Source organism: Vicugna pacos, chromosome 10, assembly GCF_048564905.1.
Source record: "Vicugna pacos chromosome 10, VicPac4, whole genome shotgun sequence".
Classification (NCBI taxonomy): domain Eukaryota; kingdom Metazoa; phylum Chordata; class Mammalia; order Artiodactyla; family Camelidae; genus Vicugna; species Vicugna pacos.
Window position 1 is genome coordinate 33,953,302 of NC_132996.1, and position 19,149 is coordinate 33,972,450.

General features: G+C 39.8%; 1 protein-coding gene and 1 long non-coding RNA gene across 3 annotated transcripts in view; one reads left to right on the top strand and one right to left on the bottom strand.

Moving 5' to 3' along the window:
- ZBED5 (zinc finger BED-type containing 5) overlaps positions 1-19,149 on the bottom strand; it is an 83,608-nt gene that overhangs the window by 5,326 nt on the left and 59,133 nt on the right. Inside the window, exon 3 of one of the 2 annotated variants that reach the window (XM_072969507.1) lies at positions 7-261. The gene's annotated coding sequence lies outside the window, so the exon portion shown is untranslated. Of the gene's footprint in view, positions 1-6; positions 517-19,149 lie in introns of those variants that run through there. The other variant, XM_031681199.2, reaches the window with a different exon arrangement.
- Positions 514-17,520, top strand: LOC140698717 (uncharacterized). Its single transcript, XR_012076577.1, has 3 exons — positions 514-949; positions 16,718-16,847; positions 17,407-17,520. It is a non-coding gene; the product is annotated as an uncharacterized lncRNA (long non-coding RNA).

Consider the following 19,149-nt stretch of genomic DNA (forward strand, 5'->3'; position numbering starts at 1 on the left):
ACTTACCGTCTCCACGAGCGACTCCACCGCCGCCCAATCAGCGCCAGAGCTGCTTCCCGCCGCCAATCCGCGCTGAGCAGTGGGGCGGGACTAAAGGGAAGGACCAAGCTCGGTTGAGGCGCGGTCCAGCTATCAGCGCCGCGGCTCTGGATTCGTTGGCTCAGGGAGCTTGAGCGGATTCCCGACGTGAAGCGATTGTTTTCAAACTTTCTCCGGCCGGAAGCAGCCTGGGCTCTTGTTTACAATGAAGATACCTGAGTGCTGCAAGATCGCATTTGTGATTCCCTAGGGGTGGACTGGCTTCGAGAAATCTGCGTGCCCAGAAACACTGGGGCTCTGGCCCGGCGGCGTTGACTATATTCGGAGAGCCTCGGCTGCTGGTGTTTTCACGACCTCTTTGTTTCCCAAACCGCACCCCAGGCCCTGGTTGCGCAACCGCCTTCTCTTTTCCTTGTTTTCCCACTGGAATCGGGGCAGAAAACGCCCAATCCCTTCCACGCCCCTCCTGGACGCTGGCGTGTCAGGGGCTCCTGGCGGGCCGAATTGGCAGCTGAGCCTGGCCTCGCGGGGACCGCTGCTCTTGCCAGAGTTCTTGGATGAGCCCAGATGGGGTTCGGAGAGCCACCTGGACCCCACCTGGACTCACCCAAGAAGTACGTAGGGATAGCGGCGTCTCCGCAGTGTCAACAGTGTCCGCTTGCTGTGTCTTTGCACCTCACAGGTGGCCCCCTCCCCAGAGGAATGCCCAGCGCTCTGGAATTCTGTTTGCTAGGAGCAGCATTCGGGTGTTTTAAGCCTAATTCGTCTACGCCCCTCCCCTCTTTTTAAAAACAGCACAGCAAAAGGCCGCGGGCTGTGTATTTCATTTTGTGTGTGTGTGAGATCCGTCTTGGCAACCTGCAGTCTGTTTTTCCAAACTGGCATCTTAAAATATATACACTTCTTGAAGGTAATTTGTTAAAATACAGGTAGCATTAAACAGTGAGTCCCATTGTTTGCAGTATTTTAGCTTTTCGAGGCCCCACAGAAATAGCCGAATGAAAATTTGATGTTTTCAAGCGCTGCACCAATGACAGAAAATTCCCAACTTGCAGTGAAAAGCTAGGGCAGCCTTTGTTTTTCTTAAGTATGCTTCTTGGATATGTGAATAAATTACTTTGGCGTTGAAAGACATCTAACTCTTTATTTAACAGAATTTTCAGGAGAACTGAAATAGATAGTTTCCTAGGACTGACAGTAGATGCCGACATTTGGTCCTAAATGTTTTAAAGTCATTTCAGCATCTTCAAATCTTTGCCCTATGGCAGGCTATCCATATGTCGTCATTATTATTTTTAAATTATTCCAATTAAATCACTTTCATTTAAGCTTTAACCACAAGGGGGATAAATAATTTGTGGGAAGGGGTGCAATATCATTTGAAGAGCCAAGAATTTCATTTTGTAATTTCAGGAGTTGTCTGGCTTCATAATAATGTTGGACTAATACCCGTCTTTTCACACGTTTTACATTTCAGAAAAGCCTTTTACATATATGCTCCCAGTTTAATCTTCACACATCTGGTTTACATCGTCGTGAGTTGAGACAGTCCAAAACATTAAGCTAATACATTCAATTGAAATCAAGTGTAGGATTTAATGTAGGTCCTAAAATCTGAAGAGTCTGATAATTAAGGGGCTTGAAACATAAGAAATTTTTCTGTGATTGCTTAGTCAATAATTGCAGAATGTTAGTTGCTGAGATAGATAAGAAAAAATATACATGTAGACAATGCAGACAGAACTCAGACCAATAATGGTAACAGCTAGCATTTACTGAATACACAGTATCAGCTGGGACTTTTCTATCTACACATTTTTTAACGTATTAGCTCATTTACTCTTTACCACAATACTATCAGATGACTATGCCTATTTTACAGATAAGGAAATAGAGCATAGATTGGTAAATAAATTACCCAAGTTCCCACAGCTAGTTGGTGGCAGAGCCAAGATTAGGTGCAATGCTGGTTATGGGAACTACAAGCCATGTATGTCTGGGTGGAGTGTGCATGTGCTTATTTATATTAGGCAGGAAATGATTTCAAATAAGATTACAGTAGGTATATTGGGTAAGCATTAGAGTTTCACTGTTAAAAAGGAACTCAATTGGTTACCTGAGGCTCAAGTAAAATCGTCACTGGAAGGAGTAACAAGAATTTTGACTGATACAACAAATTTGCAGCCCTGGTTGCTCTAAGATGGTGAGTTAATTTGCATTGCAGTTGGGTTTGCCAGGAGCAGATGAGGAAACAGTGAGCTCTAGAGTCAGTATTGTTGGTCAGAGTGTCTCACCCCTGCTTTTTATACTCCTCCCTCCCTCACATCGCTCACATAGTACACCCCTGCCCTGGGAAGGGCAGGACTGCAGTGGAGGTGGACTGAGCTGAGAGCTGGAGGCCACCGCTGAACACTCTACAGCCCCTCAGCAGGGCAGCAAGTCCTTTCTTGAAGAAGGATCTGAGTGACACATCTCCATGCCTGCCCCAACATGTCACCTTTAATGTAAAGAGACTGCATTTACCAGAAGTCCTTATGGCTTGGATTCATGATACCTAGTTTCTGTAAAATAGAGGTACCTTAGCAAGATATGAAAGTTAAACGTGAATATTCTGAGGTGGAGGCTGTATTTCTACTATTTCTGTTATTTCCATTGGCACTTGTTGGTTTTTCGGGGACAGCATTAGCAGAGATCTCAGCCACTCAGTCCCTAAATTTCAAGGGTGATGAGAGACAGGGAGCCGGCCGTCCGTTTTGCTGACTCAAGCTTTGTCAAAGTCAGCAGCTATGGAGATGGCTTCCTTACTTCTTGGGTGTGGCAGAAGCATGGTGCCCATGTTGGGCCAGCTCTGTAATAGTGTTCTGGAAGTCCTGCCTGAAAATGCAGCCTCAGTTCTACTAGCCCTTTTAGTGATTTAATAAATCCCTAATTCTTCCTACTAAATCCTTTTCTGTTTAAATTAGCTAGAGTGAAATCTGTCATTTAGAACTGAGTTCTAATGCACCTTTCAAAAGTATCCTTTAAATATTTGTTAAACCATTATTTGATGGGGACAATGAGAAAATTTTCAATCAATTAAAACTGTAGACAATGTATTTTGCTTAAAAAATAGTTTCTACTGTCTCTTCACTTTTGTAATTTTTCTGAACCAGACACATTCTTTGAAGACGTATCAAAAGGTTTGAAATTTGTATTTTAAAATCGATCACTGATTTCTGGCCAGCAGCACTATCCATGAATTATTGGGTTTCAGATTTAATGTGCCTGGTGAATTTCATCTAATTGTGCCTGCATAAATGCAAGACACAAAAACATATGTCAGACTTAGCTAGACTTGGGGAGGGCCAGGAGGCATAGTGAGTACAGGTGCTGGAAGAAGACTGGTTTCAAATTGCACTTCACTGTCTGCTACTTGTGCAGTCTTGGGGAGATCTCAATTTCTGCATCTGAAAACAGGTTTAAAAATGATAACATACAATAATTGCTGGGTTAAAATGCGGTCATGTGTGTAAGGCACTTGGTATACAGCCTGGCATTGTAATAAGCATCCAATAAATGTCAAAGTAACACTATTACTTTTAGTTTCATCTTCCCTGTGCTGTATTTCAAGCGGGAGCAAATTTATCTTCCTCTACCTGTGTAAGATTTTGACTATGGAAGCCTTAACTATTTGTATAGTTACTAATTATTCCAGTGATATTTCAGTGCCTCTTTTAGAATTATGATCTGGGCAACTGCCCAACTGTCCACCTTTTAATCCAGCTCTGGTTGTGTTTAAGGAAGGATCATGGGAGCAGCAGAAGGAGGGGGCCATTCCCTCAGAACAGGACTACGGCAGATATTGCAGAGGGAAACATCTCTAGCAGAATCCTCTTTAATTTATAAAAGCTTAAGTCACTTTGTCACTTTAAAGCATGACACACTTCACAAAGAAATGCCACATGATCCTTTTCTAGACACTGCAGTTGAGACCAGTTAGTCTAGAAAATACAAATTACTGGGACCCACACTGAGAGGCTTGAACGTGGCAAATCAGATGTTTTCTCACTTTGTGGATGGAGAGGGTAGGTAGTATGCTTGCATCAAGGACTCGGGTTTCATACATTAATAGTAATTTATCTGCAACTTCTTACTGTACAGAGCACCTTCACAATCTCTCTTATTTGAACTTTGAGACAACCCATTTACTTAAGCAGGGAGGTGTTCTTATTCCTACTTTACAAATGAGGAATCTGAGATTTAGAGGAGTTATGCATGGCCACACACACAGTTACGGCAGAGGCAGGGCTTGAATCAGTTTTCCCGATTCAGATCAGTGTCTTTCAGGCTTCTTTAGAAAGTTAGGCTAATGCACTTGTAGAGTATTCCTGCTAGGTTATTGATTTTAGGCTGAATAATGTGATCTGAACTGTCATTTGGAAAAGCACTATGTTCTTCTAGGGTTGTCCTCTTCCAGAAGGTGAAAACTAATCTTACTCTCTTCTTTTCTTTGGAAGGTTGATGTTAAACTTTTAAAAGCCATCCCTTTAAAAAGAATGCCAGACTTAGGCAATTTTTAAAGTCATAGTGAAGGTTTGCAAGTCATTTAAACACTCAATTACTTGGGGAGAGACTAAAATGCCAGGGGACGGGGTTATTTATGGTGCTGTGCCGTGAGCCAGTATATATATTTATTCGTATGAGAGTGGAATTCTGGCTCTGGATCATTTCCTGGCTTGTTTGAAAATCTGGGCAAGTCATTTATTATGTCTGTATTTTCGAATTATAGCCTTGCATCAAAGGTGTTCTCTGTGAATAAATGAACCTCTATTTATAAATCTTGTTTAAATTTCTCTGATGAAAGGCACATCAGTGTTGATAGTTGTGAAGGGTAAGGGCACTGTTGATAATAACAATGGTGATATCAGTGTCTTGAATTTATGCAGTAGCACTGCTCAGAGAGGTGCTGGATGCTTGCATTCTTAAAAAACCTGTAATTACAAACTTTTCACAAGAGATTGTTCTTATTATAATTTTTTAAGTGCAGAATTGAGCAAAAAGGAGATAGGTGTGATCTCATTTTAACTCCTCCTCTCCTTCCCATTCCCCTTATTTACCACTTTAGGAAAAAATAGCAGACAATCTTTGGGATCTAAGGCTAGGCAAAGAGTTCTTAGGCAACCCAAAGGTATAATCCATAAAAGGAAAACTTGTTATACTGGTCTTCAAAATTTAAGAATTTTGCTCTGCGAAACCCCATGTGAAATGGATGAAAAGATGAGATACATACTGGGAGAAAATATTTGCAAACCACTTATTTGTCAAAGGACTAGTGTGTAGAATATATAAGGAACTCTCAAAAGTCGATAATATTTTTCTAAAAAAAGACACATTACATTAATAAGAGTATAGAAAGGGCAACTAAACACATGCAAAAATGTTCAACATCACTGGCCACTAGGGAAATACAAATTAAAACCACAATGAGACATTACAGTGCACCTATCAGAAGGGCTAAAATATAAAATGAAGACCACACTAAATGTTAGTGAGGATGTAAAGAAACTAGATAACTCACACATTGCTAGTGGAAATGTAAAATGGTACAGTTAAACTGGAAAACAGTCTAGCAGTTTCTTAAAAAACTAGATATGCAACTACCTTACACTGAATATGTGTGTGTGTGTGTGTGTGTGTGTGTGTATACACTAAATATATATATATATATATAATGGACTACTACTCAGCCATAAAAAAGAATAAAATAATGCCATCTGCAGCAACATGGATGGACCTGGAGATTGTTATACCAGGTGAAGCAAGCCAGAAAGAGAAAGAAAAATACATATGTTATCACTTATATGTGGAATTTAAAAAATGACAAAACTGAACTTATTTGCAAAACAGAAGCAGACTCATAGACATGGAAAACTTATGGTTACCAGTAGGGGTGGGGTGGGGAGGGATAAACTGGGAGTTTGAGATTCATAGATACTAAATATCGTATATAAAATAGATTAAAAAAACAAGGTCCCACTGTATAGCACAGGGAACTGTATTCAATATCTTATAATAGCCTATAATGAAAAATAATATGAAAAGGAATATATATATATAACCACATTACCATGCTATACACCAGAAATTAACACAACATTGTAAACCAACTATATCCTTCAATAAAAATAAATAGATAAAAAAGAATGGCAGAATGTAGGTAATTGTTGAAGCTTGGAGATGAGTATATGGAGGTTCATAATTATTCTGTCTATTCTTTATATGTTTGAAATCTTCCATTAATAAAAGGAAAATAAAAGACACAAAGAGAACAGAGAGACAATAAACATGTCAACCAAATAAGTAAATAAATAAATAACTCTGCTCTTATCAATAAGAAACAATTAGAAAATAGAACAAAAAATTCTATTTGTAATAGCAAACATAACCATGAATAGCAAACACTGTAAGAAATGTTAAGATTTAGATAAATAAAACTATATAAATATACTGAAAATCCTAAAAGAAGACCTAAATAATGGGCCTAAATACTAAATGAAAAACACACAATGCTCCAGAATGAAAAAACTCAATATTATAAAAATGCCAACTTGCCTACACTTACTCTATAAATTAAGTTCAATCCCAGTCAAAATCCCAAGATTATTACTGAAAGAATCTGAAAAGTTTATATCTGATGCTATCTAATGCCAGGTAGATAGTGTCAGAATTGAGTTATTCTAATGTTATTATGGGAGAAAAAGATGCACAAGATAATAGCCCTGCAATTTGAGGTGAGTAACAACGGTGAGGGGGAACTTTCGATACCAGATAATCAGGATAGACTATACAGCTGTATAAATAGTAAAAATAAAATAACACTGTTAATGTAGAAATAGGCAAACAGCTCTGTCTAGAAAGAAAATCAAGAATTACGAGTTTTGGTATATTTGAAAGACGGCATCTTCATTGGAGAATTGCTTATTTAGGTCTTCTGCCTATTTTTGGACTGGGTTTTTTTTTTTTCTTAATTATTAAGTTGTACAAGCTGTTTATATATTCTGGAAATTAAGCCCACAGGTTGTCTTTTCGTTTTGCTTACAGATGATTCCTGACTTAAGATGGTTAGACTTACGATTGTTTTGGCTTTAACATGAAGGGAAAGTAATATGCATTCAGTAAAAACCGCACTTCGAATTTTCAATTTTTTATCTTTTCCTGGGCTAGTGACATGTGGTGTGACTGTCTCATGATGCTGGAAGTGGCTGTGAGCCATAGCTTCCAGTCAGCTATGGGATCATAAGGATAAACAACCCAAACACTTAACAACCATTCTGTGTTTCACTTTCAGTATAGTATTCAATAACTCACACGAGATATGCAACACTTCACCATAAAGCTGGATTTGTGTTAGATGATTTTGCTTAACTGTAGACTAATGTAAGTGTTCTCAGCATGGTTAAGGTAGGCTAGACTAAGCTATGATGTTAGGTGTATTAAATACATCTTCAACTTAATGATATTTTCAACTTATGATGGTTTTATTGGGATGTAACCCCCATCCTAAGTCAAGGAAGATCTGTAGTTGGTCTTTGCCCCCATTTCTGGCACAAAGCTCCTAACATCCTTGGAGTTTCCTAAGTGACAAACTCAAGAAAAATGTCTTGATATTTATAACATACCCCTTTCAACACCTGAGTTTATGTTAACGAGATGACTTTTGGAAAGCCCTTAGGAATGGGGGCTGGTTGCCAGGGGAAACAACAATGTGATCGGAGGGTTGAAAATTTCAGTCCCACCCCTGACCTCCAGGGAAGGGAGACAGGCTGGAGATAAAGCTCAATAACCAATGGCCAGTGATTAAATCAATCATGCCTATGTAATGAAGCTTCCATAAAAACCTGAAAGGACTGGGGTTCAGAACTTTCCAGGTTGGTGAACACATCCATGTACTGGGAGGGTGATGCACCTCAATCCCACGGGGACAGAAGCTCTTGAGCTTAGGACCCTCTCACACTTCACCCTTTGTATCTCTTCATCTGGCTGTTCATCTGTATCCTTTGTCATAGCTTTTAGTACATAATAAACTGGTAAATGTTAAGTATTTCCTTGAGTTCTATGAGCTGTTCTAGCAAATAAGCAAATCCAAAGGGGAAGAGGTTATGGAAAACTATGATTTGTAGCCAAGTCAGACAGCAGTTGTAGGTAACCTGGGGACCTACTACTTGCAGTTGGCATCTGCTGTGGCAGGCAGTCTTGTGGGACTGAGCCATTAAGTGGTGGGATCTGATGCTATCTAACGCCAGGTAGATAGTGTCAGAATTGAGTTAAATTATAGGACACCCAGGTACTGTTGCCGAATTGCTTGGCATGGGATCCCCCCACACCTCCGGTGTCAGAAGTGTTGTGAATGTGGTAGTCGTGTGAGAGTGAAGGAGAAACACAGAATGGAGTTTTTCTTATTCAGTTGGTGTTACCTCCTTCTTACATTTCCAGAGAGGTCCCAGAAAAGCCTCCCTTCCCTTAAGTATTAAATACATTAGTGAAGAAGACAGAAGGATCTGTTTCAAGCTCTATGGTGTCTCCTCTGTAGCTCAAGAATGAGAGTGGAAGATAAGGTACTGAAATGGACACAATGCCACCTTTTGATCACCTTTTAATTATCTCCCTCTGTCTTTTATTCTCCCATAAACACACATGTAGTCTTCCTCTCTGGGAACACATATGTAGTCTTAATTTCCTGAAAGTGCTCAAGGAAGTGAGAAGTGTTTGCATTCCAGATCTCTAGTATTTTTTTAAATTGAGGTACAGTCCGTTACAATGTGTCAATTTCTGGTGTACAGCATAATGTCCCAGTCCTGCATATGTATACCTATATTCGCTTTCATATACTTTCTCATCAAAGGTTATTATAATATATTGAATATAATTTCCTGTGCTATACAGAAGAAATCTGTTTTTTTTTAATCTATTTTTATACATAGTGGTTAACATTTGCAAATCTCAGATTTCCAAATTTATCCCTTCCCACCCTGTCTCCCCTCTGGCAACCGTAAGATTGTTTACTATGTCTGTGAGTCTGTTTCTGTTTTGTAGATGAGTTCATTAGTGTCTTCCTTTTTTTCAGATCTTTAATAGTTTTACCACTGACTGCTGTATAACTCTGGCCAGTCCCTGTAAGTAGGGGTGGGAATTTCAAAGCTAATAGCAGACCAGGGCCCAGGTGTTCTCAAACCTTCACTCTTAGTTACCAAAAATAAAAATTAGAAATGGGGCAATTACGTAGGAAACTAAGATGGTATGTTATCAGTTAGGGCTGTAGCCATTTTCCAGTTCTCCCAGGACTCATAACTCTGTCAGTGAGATGCTTTTTAAAATTTCAAATTAAGTCACCACAATTGAGATACAAAAAGCAGTTAATTGTATCACTCTCCAAAGAAACTACATTGGATGTTTTTGGAAAGTGAAGTCATTTCACTGATAATTTTAGTAGAATGAGCTCTGCATTCTCGGAATCATTGAAACATTATAGATTACCTGAAAAGCTTTACTCTATCACTATTTAGTAATAATTAATTTACTAGACTGAGAATAACAAATCACTTCTTTAAAAAAATTGTGATAGTCTGAAGGAGGGTATATCTGGTAGCAGATGCATATATATCCAAACATTAAAAAAAAAATCTGATACTAACCTTTTCTTGGTTGTAAGTGCACAAAGCCTTGATTGATTAATAACCTTAGCTCTTGGCCTGACCTTGTAATTCCTAGAGGAAGAAAGTGCCTGCCACAGTGTACAAACTCACAGCATGTTTGCCTAAAGGTAAGGAGTCACCAACTGAAATCAGATGATTTTCCTTTCATTTCATTATAGTTTATTCGTTTGGTCCCCAGCAGCTCCATGTATAAACGGGTTGTATGGAAACCCTTTCATTTGCTTCCCCAAAGCTGCTCTCAAACTGTCACTTTTCCAGCATCTGCTGATGGATCTTAGGGTGCCCATGTCCCCTCAGGACTTTAAGCGTCATGAAAAGTATGAGGAAATCTATCCAAATGACAGATACAGTTAAGGGGCCTCACTGCTGTCATCCTCCTGTCCACTTTGGTTGCAGATGGGACACTGTCTGTGCTCACTTTCCCGCCACACCATCTTCTTTTTACCCCACAAGTTAGGAACCAAACATGGCAACCATGAGAGTGAATATAGCACTGATTCTCCCAAACTTCAGTGTCAAGATCACTTTACACTTTAAAAAATTATTGAGGACCCTGAAGAGCTTTTGTTTGTGACAGTTTTCTATTATTATTATTGATAGTTACTGTATTATATTAGAAATTAAAATTAGAGAAATTAAAAGATATTTATTTAAAAATAACAATAGTAAACCTATCACAAGTTAATGTAAATAACATGTTTTATGAAAAATTACTTTTTCAAAGCCAAAAAAATTAGTGAGTAGCATTATTTTTTACATTTTTTTTACAAATTTCTTTAATAACTACTTAACAGAAGACAGCTGGATTCCTACATCTGCTTCTGCAGTCAGTCTCTTAAAATATATTGTTTTGGTTGAAGCCCATGAAGAAAATTCAGCATTACACAGATATATAACTGGAAAAGGGAGGAGTATTTTAGTAACTTTTTGAGACAAATGTGGATAATCTTCTTTGATACTACACTGAAACTTGACCAGTGCAAGTTTCTTAAGGATGGTTCAAATGTGGACTCTGAAACCTTAGCAGTGAATGTTTTGTATTCTATTCCATTAAAATCAAGTGATCTATTTCCCACTTTGAACTTTTTAATTGCCCACGCATGATTTTGTAACATCATTCTTTGGTCATTTGTAAAATATTGGTTCACTGATTATGAAGATCTTTCAAATGTTGATACATTTAATTATACAATAGAAAAATCATTCTCTCTATTTTTTTTTAACAACTGGTCTCATCAAAAAAATCTTAACGTTATATTAGGATGATGTCAAGCTTGTGGTGGCATATTCAGGTTTTCCAAAATTCTAATTTTCTCTTGAAAGCTAGAATGTTATCACTGGCAAGAACACTGTCAGCTGTTTTCCTTGCAGTGACAGGCTCACTTCACTCATTTTTGAGATGATGTTTGCCAGATAGCCAAGTCTGGATCACTACTGTTTGCCTATTATTCTTTCAAGAAATAATGAAGTTCCATGAAAAAAGCAGCTAAGTCAGCTTGCAACTCAGACAATTGTACAAGTGCTTTTTATAGAGAAAACCATCATGTTTTCATGTTCAATAGAAGTGAGTTATATATACTTCCCATTTTGTCACATGGAATATTAAAAAGACCCAAAGGTTGATATTGTAATAACATGAATCATTTTTACTGCTTCTTCAAGGGCATTCTTACGAGAAACTGACTCCCACCACCACCACTTCTGTCTCTAGTGATGCAGAATACAACGGATGCTGGTACCAGTTAGGTGCCTAAGGCATTAGCAGTGTCACGATTACTTTTGTTCCATCAGGGCAAGTGTCAACACAATGTAAAAGGCCAATAGCATCTCAGTCTTATGTTGAAAATAGCTTTTTCTCATGGGTCTCACAATGAGAACTGCTCGTCTGCAGGCCCAGCATAAGAGACGGTGACACAATTCTGAAACTGAAGTCTTTTACTGTGATTATCTGGAGCTCCCCCCAAGCCTACTCTTCTTTATGTCATTGCTGTGCTGAATCCATTTTTTTCCCCTCCAATTGTTTTGGGGAAAACTTACCCACTTACTTCCCTCTCCTCTTCTGCCTGTGCTGGGTGCTCACCTTTATCACCATCTGCCTCTTTATCAGTTTGATCACTGAGTCAAATGTTTATATTTAGACTTTTTAAATGTTCATCGAGTTGTATTTATCCCAACTTGCTTCATATCTTTCAGGAATTCATCAACATTTCTTTGGAGGTAATAGCATTCCTCTTGATTTTTCTAGTTCTTCTTCTCCTTCTCCTTCTCCTTTCTTCTTTCTTCTTCATTTTATATCTTTGTTATTTTAATGGCATTTTTGGAAGGAGAAGTGGAAAAAAACTTTGATTCTATTGGTTAATTTCTTAAATCCAGAGGTCTTCCTTCCACTTGGAAATAATGGGAATCTGGATTTTCCACTAATTCAGGTGGATCTTTCCCCGACTAGGTTGGTTTAAACTGTGGGGTTTGGGGGTGCTTCATGACTTTTGGAGGTGGATATTTTATCTCATTGTCAACTTTGGCCTTGCTGCTTCCCTTCAGAGTTCATTTCAAGGACAGGGAGGTTATACAAGGCAGAGATGTCATGATGTTTCAGCCTTTCTAGTTGGCTCTATCCCAAAGCAATGTTCTGTTCTTTCTCCAAACAATTCTTCATTGAATTTGGCAACAGCCATTGGGCCTGGCTCTTAAGGTCCTGTTGAAAAAATGTGTATCCTTTTCAGTGAGTTTTCATGACTTCATATTTTCTGGCGTGAAATTAAAATAAAAATATCTTTCTTTTCACCAAAATCTAAATCAAACAAATGGGATGAGGATTTTTGTGGGAGAGATATTTATTGGAAGGGGGGCTATAAAGGAGAGGGAGCTATGTTTCTTCAATTGACTGAGCAATGCAGAATTCAGGATAACGCCATCATTCACAATCAGCTTTCGTGCATGTGAAAATATTAGCAACTCATCAAGGTCTTGTAGACCAGGGAACATCAGCCTCTGTATTGTATTTATGTTGGATATTTTTTACTTTAGCAGAGATAAAGTTCACTAAGATTCCTTCTGAGGGTTGAAGTTTTCTACAATAAGTCAAAAATTCAGATGTCAGAGGGGTTTCTTCTTTTAGGAAGATTTTCAGAAAAGGTATATTAATTTGGTTCCTAATAGTGGTGTCATATTCACTTTTTGTGCTTTGATGTATCATGCAGACATTTTTTTAAAGTTCCTGTTTAGTACTAGAATAGAAATTGTGCTGAAGCAAGAAGGGATAAATTTGGGAGTTCAAGATTTACAAATATTAACTACTATATGTAAAAATAGATAAAAAAACAAATTTCTTCTAGCACAGGGAACTATATTCAATATCTTGTAATAACCTTTAATGAAAATGAATATATGTATATATATGTATGATTTGGACATTGTGCTGTATACCAGAAATTGACACATTGTAACTGACTATACTTCAGTTAAAAAAAGAAGTGTTCTATTTGGTGTTGTTATTTTGAAATGCCTATTTTAGACAATCTTTCAAGAAGGAAAGAGTGGTCAGTTGGGTCAAATCTTGTGTGACATCAAATAAGATGAGGACCAAGAAGTGACCACTGGATTGGCAATGTGGAGGTCACTGATAATTCTGAAAAGAGCAGTCTCAGAGGGCAGAAATGTGCTTGGAGTGGATGGATGACAGATTGTGAGATGAAGAAGTAGGGACGGTGTGTATGGGTAACTCTATCAAGAAGTTTCCTGTGGAGGGTTTGAGAATCAGTTGGTAATAGTTGGTAGAAATGGTGAGGTCAAGGGAGTTTTCCTTTTCAAATAAGACAGACCACAACTAGCATCCCCAGCCCCTGCTAAATCCCACTAGGTCCCCTTGGTCACTCTGGCAACCAGAATGTACTCTCATTCATTTCCAAATTCTTCTCAGAAGGGAAAATTCTGCCTTCTCCCCATTCCCTACTACAACTTGTTTGTGTAACTATGCATATAATCTAGTAGGGAGGGAAAATGCAGGAGAGAAAAGGGATAATTGCAAGAATGCAGACTAAACTCAAGAGAGGATGGGATCCAGGGATTGCCCATTGTAACAGAAAGGAAGTAAAGAGGATGTGCATTGAGTGGACAGGTTGGTATTTTGTTGGTGGAAAGATGAGGGAGACCTGCTAGTTGCCTTTTTTTTTTTTTTGTGAGGTATGAGAGGAGGTTATATGCTGTGTATAGGGGCAGTGGTATTGGGGTAATGGATTTGAAGAGGGAGAAAAAGAGGGAACTTGTTTTGGATGGTAGAAAGTGAGCATGCTAGGAAAATATCAGATTAAAAGAAGGCTGAATATCCATCTGAAATTTGATTGTTATCTGTTTCTCATTCAACTCTGAGCTCTGTGAGTACAGATACTGTGTCTCTTTTGTTGTGCACCAGTTACCTGTAGCACATGACATGGTACCTTGTGCCTAGTAAGTATTCAGTAAATATTCAGTGATTTAATAATGCTTGACTCTCTGTTGAAATGGCTATCTTAGAAGACATCTATATTCTTTATCAGTATTCCACAGTTCTTGCCTTTCAGATATCTTTAACATCCATCCATCCATCCATCCATCCCCCTGTTCTGAGAGCTCTGTGCCTTCTGCAGGTCTTGAGCTGATCTGATTATCCGAGTGGTACATGCTGGGTACGACCTCACTTGCTCATCAACCTGCTGTTGATGCTTTTCTAGGGCTTCCATTGTGGATGTACTTGTCATCTACTTAGTTTCCTGGCCATCACTTTCTTTAAACTCACGTATTCTTTGAAGAGCTCCCTGCTTTTTGCATTCTTTTCTCCTCCTCCTTCTGTCAGCATAGGTGCCCTCCTCTTTCCAGGAATCAGCTTGCTCCCTCCTCAAGGATTCCCAATATCCACAAGATACCCTAGCATTTTACAACTTTTCATTTTTTTTATTACACGTATATTATATGTGTACTGAAGAAAAAATAAGAAAACAGATATTGTGTCTTGATACTGAACGTAGCTTTCTTAAACATCATCTGGTAGATTGCATTGATTACAGTTTTTCACTTCCTCCTTTCCAGTAAGAAGATTATATATTTTTTCTTTATTGACTTGGGCTGCCTTTGGCCTTTGGCCAATGAAATGTGAATGATATGACTTATGCTATGTCTGAGCAGAAGTTTTAAACATGAATGTCTGATTTGGCTTGGCTCTTTTTAAACATTTTTTATTTTTTTTGTGTGTGTGACGGGGGAGGTAATTAGGTTTGTTTGTTTGTTTGTTTGTTTTTAAATCAAGGTACTGAGGATTGAACCCAGGACCTCATACGTGCTAGGCACACATCCTACAGCTGAGCTAGGCATGCACCCTACCGCTGAGCTATGCCCTTCCCCCGCTGAGTTTCTGCTCTTTGCTACGAGCAGAACATGTCCCAGATAAGGGCTGTTTCTTCTGCCTGGGTCCTGGAATGAGAAGAAATGTGGAGCAGACCCAACCCAACCCACAGCCTGACCCTCTGTGTAGTGAGAAATAAGGGTTTATATTTATAAGCTATGGGAATTGTGCTTTTTGTTGTTTGTTATTAAAGCAAGAGCTAATACACATTTCTTCCACCAAGAATTGACTTTCAAACTCAGTCTTCTCAATCACCACAACAGGGGTGTCATGCATGGTGCCAGACTCTCCTCTTTTACTTGTTGATCAGGGCATTTTTTCCCACCGAGCCCAAATATGAGCCTAGATACGACCTTAGAATCCTTTTGGATACAGTGTTCCGGGGAGCTACTGTGAATCAAGCAGAGATGGCTGGTGAGATAAAACCATTCTGGCATGCTTCCACTCCTCTATTCTGTTCTCTACATTTATTGATAACTTTTGCTTAGATGGGTCCTTCAAAGCAGGAATGTCCTTGGAAATACTGATCAGAGCTGCCTGGGTTCACAGAACACATTTTTTACTTTTAATGCTTATCATATCATTAGTGTCTTGGAAACAATACTAGATGAGAAGAAAACTCAAACTCATAAAGATGTGACTTGCTCAAGGTCACAAACTGACTTGAACTTGGTCTGTTTGCCTCTGATGCCCATAATCTTTCTATTACACTAACAGAGCCCAGATGTGGCTAAGGGATTCCACTGGCTAGAGTCCTTGGATTTCCTCTCTCTCTGGGCCTCAAACTTTTCATTTATGAGACTCTAGAGGCACTGAAGCCAACTGTTCCTTTAGATCTCTCTTTTCCTCAATGAGCTGACATCCAAGTGTTTTCTTTATAGGTGAAGAGAACAGTTATGGAATTGTATACCAAGGAGTTATCAGTGGGACTAGGAGAGGCACACAACTAGCTCAGAAGGCCTGTCCTCCTGGCAAATGCATATTCCTGAACTCCACCCAAAGCAGTATCTGAAGCTTTACTGGGAAAACTAACCAGGAATGCCAAATATCCTCAGAATGTCATTGAACGTCAACCTGTCCATCAAAAAGGCACAGTGGAGGCTCCATTAAAACATGGGGTTGGAGGGTGAGGTAACTAAAATCTGCACTACTAGTTTTCTGGGTAATGGTTAAGGGCTGGGATTCCCTGGAGTAGGGGTCCATGGTTTTCCCCGCAGAGTGACTCATCGATGGCAGAACAACTCACTGTGGTGGAGGTTAGCAAATATCAAAAGAATTCCCTGGTAAGATATAAGGACATCCAGCTGAATGTTCTTCTAAGCATTTATAGCTCTGTTATGAGGTTGCTATTGTCCCATTTTGTTTATCCTTCAAATGATGTCATTTTTTTGCTAAGTGGTTACGATTTTGACCTTGTCATTTCTGCCACTAGGTGGTTTCCAAATTGTCCATCCTTGGCAATGTTTAATGCCTTGTCCCCTCTCCTACTGTCAGGGGCAGCTCATTTAAGCTGCCAAGAGGGCCTGTTTTATTGTTCAGCCAGCCAAGGCCTAACTTGTTTTATAACATTTCAAAATGGATTGATGATAGAAATTTCAACTTGTTTCAGAAGAGAGTTGTCAGCAGCCCCGAGCTCAGAAAATGAGTGGCCAGGTCTTTTGGAGGCATTGGTTTGAGTGTACATGGATTATTGCTGTTTCGGCGTGCGTCTGTTCTCTGAAGCTCATCCTTCTTTATATGTAAGTAATGCTTCTGAAGAATGCCTGGTACTCTAAAACTAACTTATGATTAAAATTTCTTCTTATCTATGTTGCTAAATGTAGCGATCATAGGTTGTTTTTGTCTTTCCCTTCAGGGAACTACTGCCTCCTCCACTCTCAGTACCTGCGGTTTGGATGGAGCTGTTTCAGATCTTTGTTTCAGGGGTAGGCATGTGACTCAGGCCTGTCCGATGAGAAACAGGGATTTGATTTAGGGATGAGTATGTTAGCTGTATCAGCCGGGATCCTGAAAACAGATGGAAACTCTCAAATAACCTTCCCAAGGAAGTGTACGCAGAGTATAATAAAACTCTAAGAGATAGTGCAGTTCTTGGGGTTACTCTTTGTAGGTCACTGGCACCACCCACAGATTGTAGAGGTGAGATTGAGGAGCCACTACTGGAACTCAAAGAGGGAAAGATGTGTTGAGAGAGCTGAGGCAGGTCCTGTGACTGTTGGCCAAGAGACTCAGCTACCCAATGCAGACCCTTGCAAAGGGATCTGGGGAAAATGACCTCATTCTTTTCCCTTCCTTCAGTCTCCTGCTGGTCTTCCCACTGACAAGACCCATGGGAAGGAGCCACTGGAGCATCTGCACAGGCCAGCCTTCCAGCTACAGAGCAGGAAGAAGGATGGAGAGTGGATTTCAAGGTCAAGCTGAAGATGTTCAGCACATGAACCAATTCTGGCCAATTGAGAGTCAGTCTTGGGACTTTTAATGAAACAATTGAGTAACAGGTACTCTCTATCCACTGGGATTTCTGTAAAAAATGAGCCTGGAGCTGGTGGTCATCTTGGCATCCTTCTAAAGAGAGGAAAGCAGAGCAAAGAGATGGGGGGCAAGTCCTGATGACATATTTAAGCACTTGGATCCAGTCACACTTGAAGACTACCCTTAGAATTTGCAGGTAGGGGGCACTAATTTTTCTCTACTTCAGCCAGTCAAGTTTCCATCACTTGCATCTGGAAGAAGCTTGAGGGAGGCATGGTGTGCATAGTCCAGTATCCTGCAGAACTCAGCTCATGGAGCCTTCAAGATGCTTGCCTGCCACCCCAAGCAGTGGCTCCTAACCCCTTCATTTCACTAGTCATGGGATCATTGGTCTGTGCAGGTGCCAACCCCTGTCTTTTCATAACCCTATCCAGCTGCAGTCTGTTCCTTGGTAGCTGTAACCAAGAGAGCCACGATATCAACGGCCCAGATGCATCATTGAGCAAAAGCTGGAATTTCATGAATTTAATGTATTTGGGAGAAGCAACGTTGCAAAATACGAAGGAAAAATAATTCAGGTCCCCCAGGGTAGGGGAAAAAAAGGCTAGAAAGACTATATTCTGAAGTTAGGTGATTTAATTCAGATATTCAAATGTAGGTAAAGTTGGTAAATGTTGGGCCAGATCAAGTAATTCTATGGGAGAGCTATTTTAACATAAGTTAGGCCCTGTCCATGTGCTCAGGTTGAGTAGTATCTGTTCTAAGAGATACTTAGCCTCAAACGACACGGGGAGAAGGGGAAAGCACAGTGGTAGAGTGCGTGCTTAGCATACATGAGGTCCTGGGTTCGATCCCCAGTACCTCTGTTAAAAAATAATAAAAAATAAAAATAAACCTAATTGCCTCCCCCCACAAAAAATAGGAAAACAAAAGACACTTGGTCAGCATCTTTCATAGGTGGTGGATCCTCTGTTTACAGGGATCTTTCTCCATGAAGTGTGTGTGTGTATGTGCGTGTATTAAACAATGTCACCTATAATATTATGCTTTTCGTCAGCAAGAAAGAAAAGGGAAAGGGTGTGGGGGCAGAGGGCCAGGAGGGTCCAGTCCTCTTCAGGGCAGACCCGCAGCTTACCCTTCCCCCCAGCCTCCATTGCTAGCATTCCCTCCATCCATACTGAGCAAAGGGTTGTAAATCCCATCTGTAATTTCAGGGCTGGGGGAAGGGCTGGAACAGAGTGTGGCTGGACCCAGTTTCTTCCATTGGTTAGCTGTGTGACCTTGGATCAATCTCTCCAAGTTCCTGCTTCTTCCTTTGTAAAACAGGGATAATAACATCTTCCTCAGGGCATGGCTATGAGGATTGAATGTGATTGAGTGAACAAAGCTTCTAATGTGCTGTCTGGAGAATGTCTTCATAAATGGCCAAAACAACAACAGCAATGATGACAAATTTAGGCAGGCCGGATTGCAGCACGTCAAAGATTCATTTTGAAGCCAGCAAGACGCCTGGCACTCAACAGCGAATGTCAGTTCCTTTCTCCTTTTTTCTGCTTTCCTCTTGCCAGA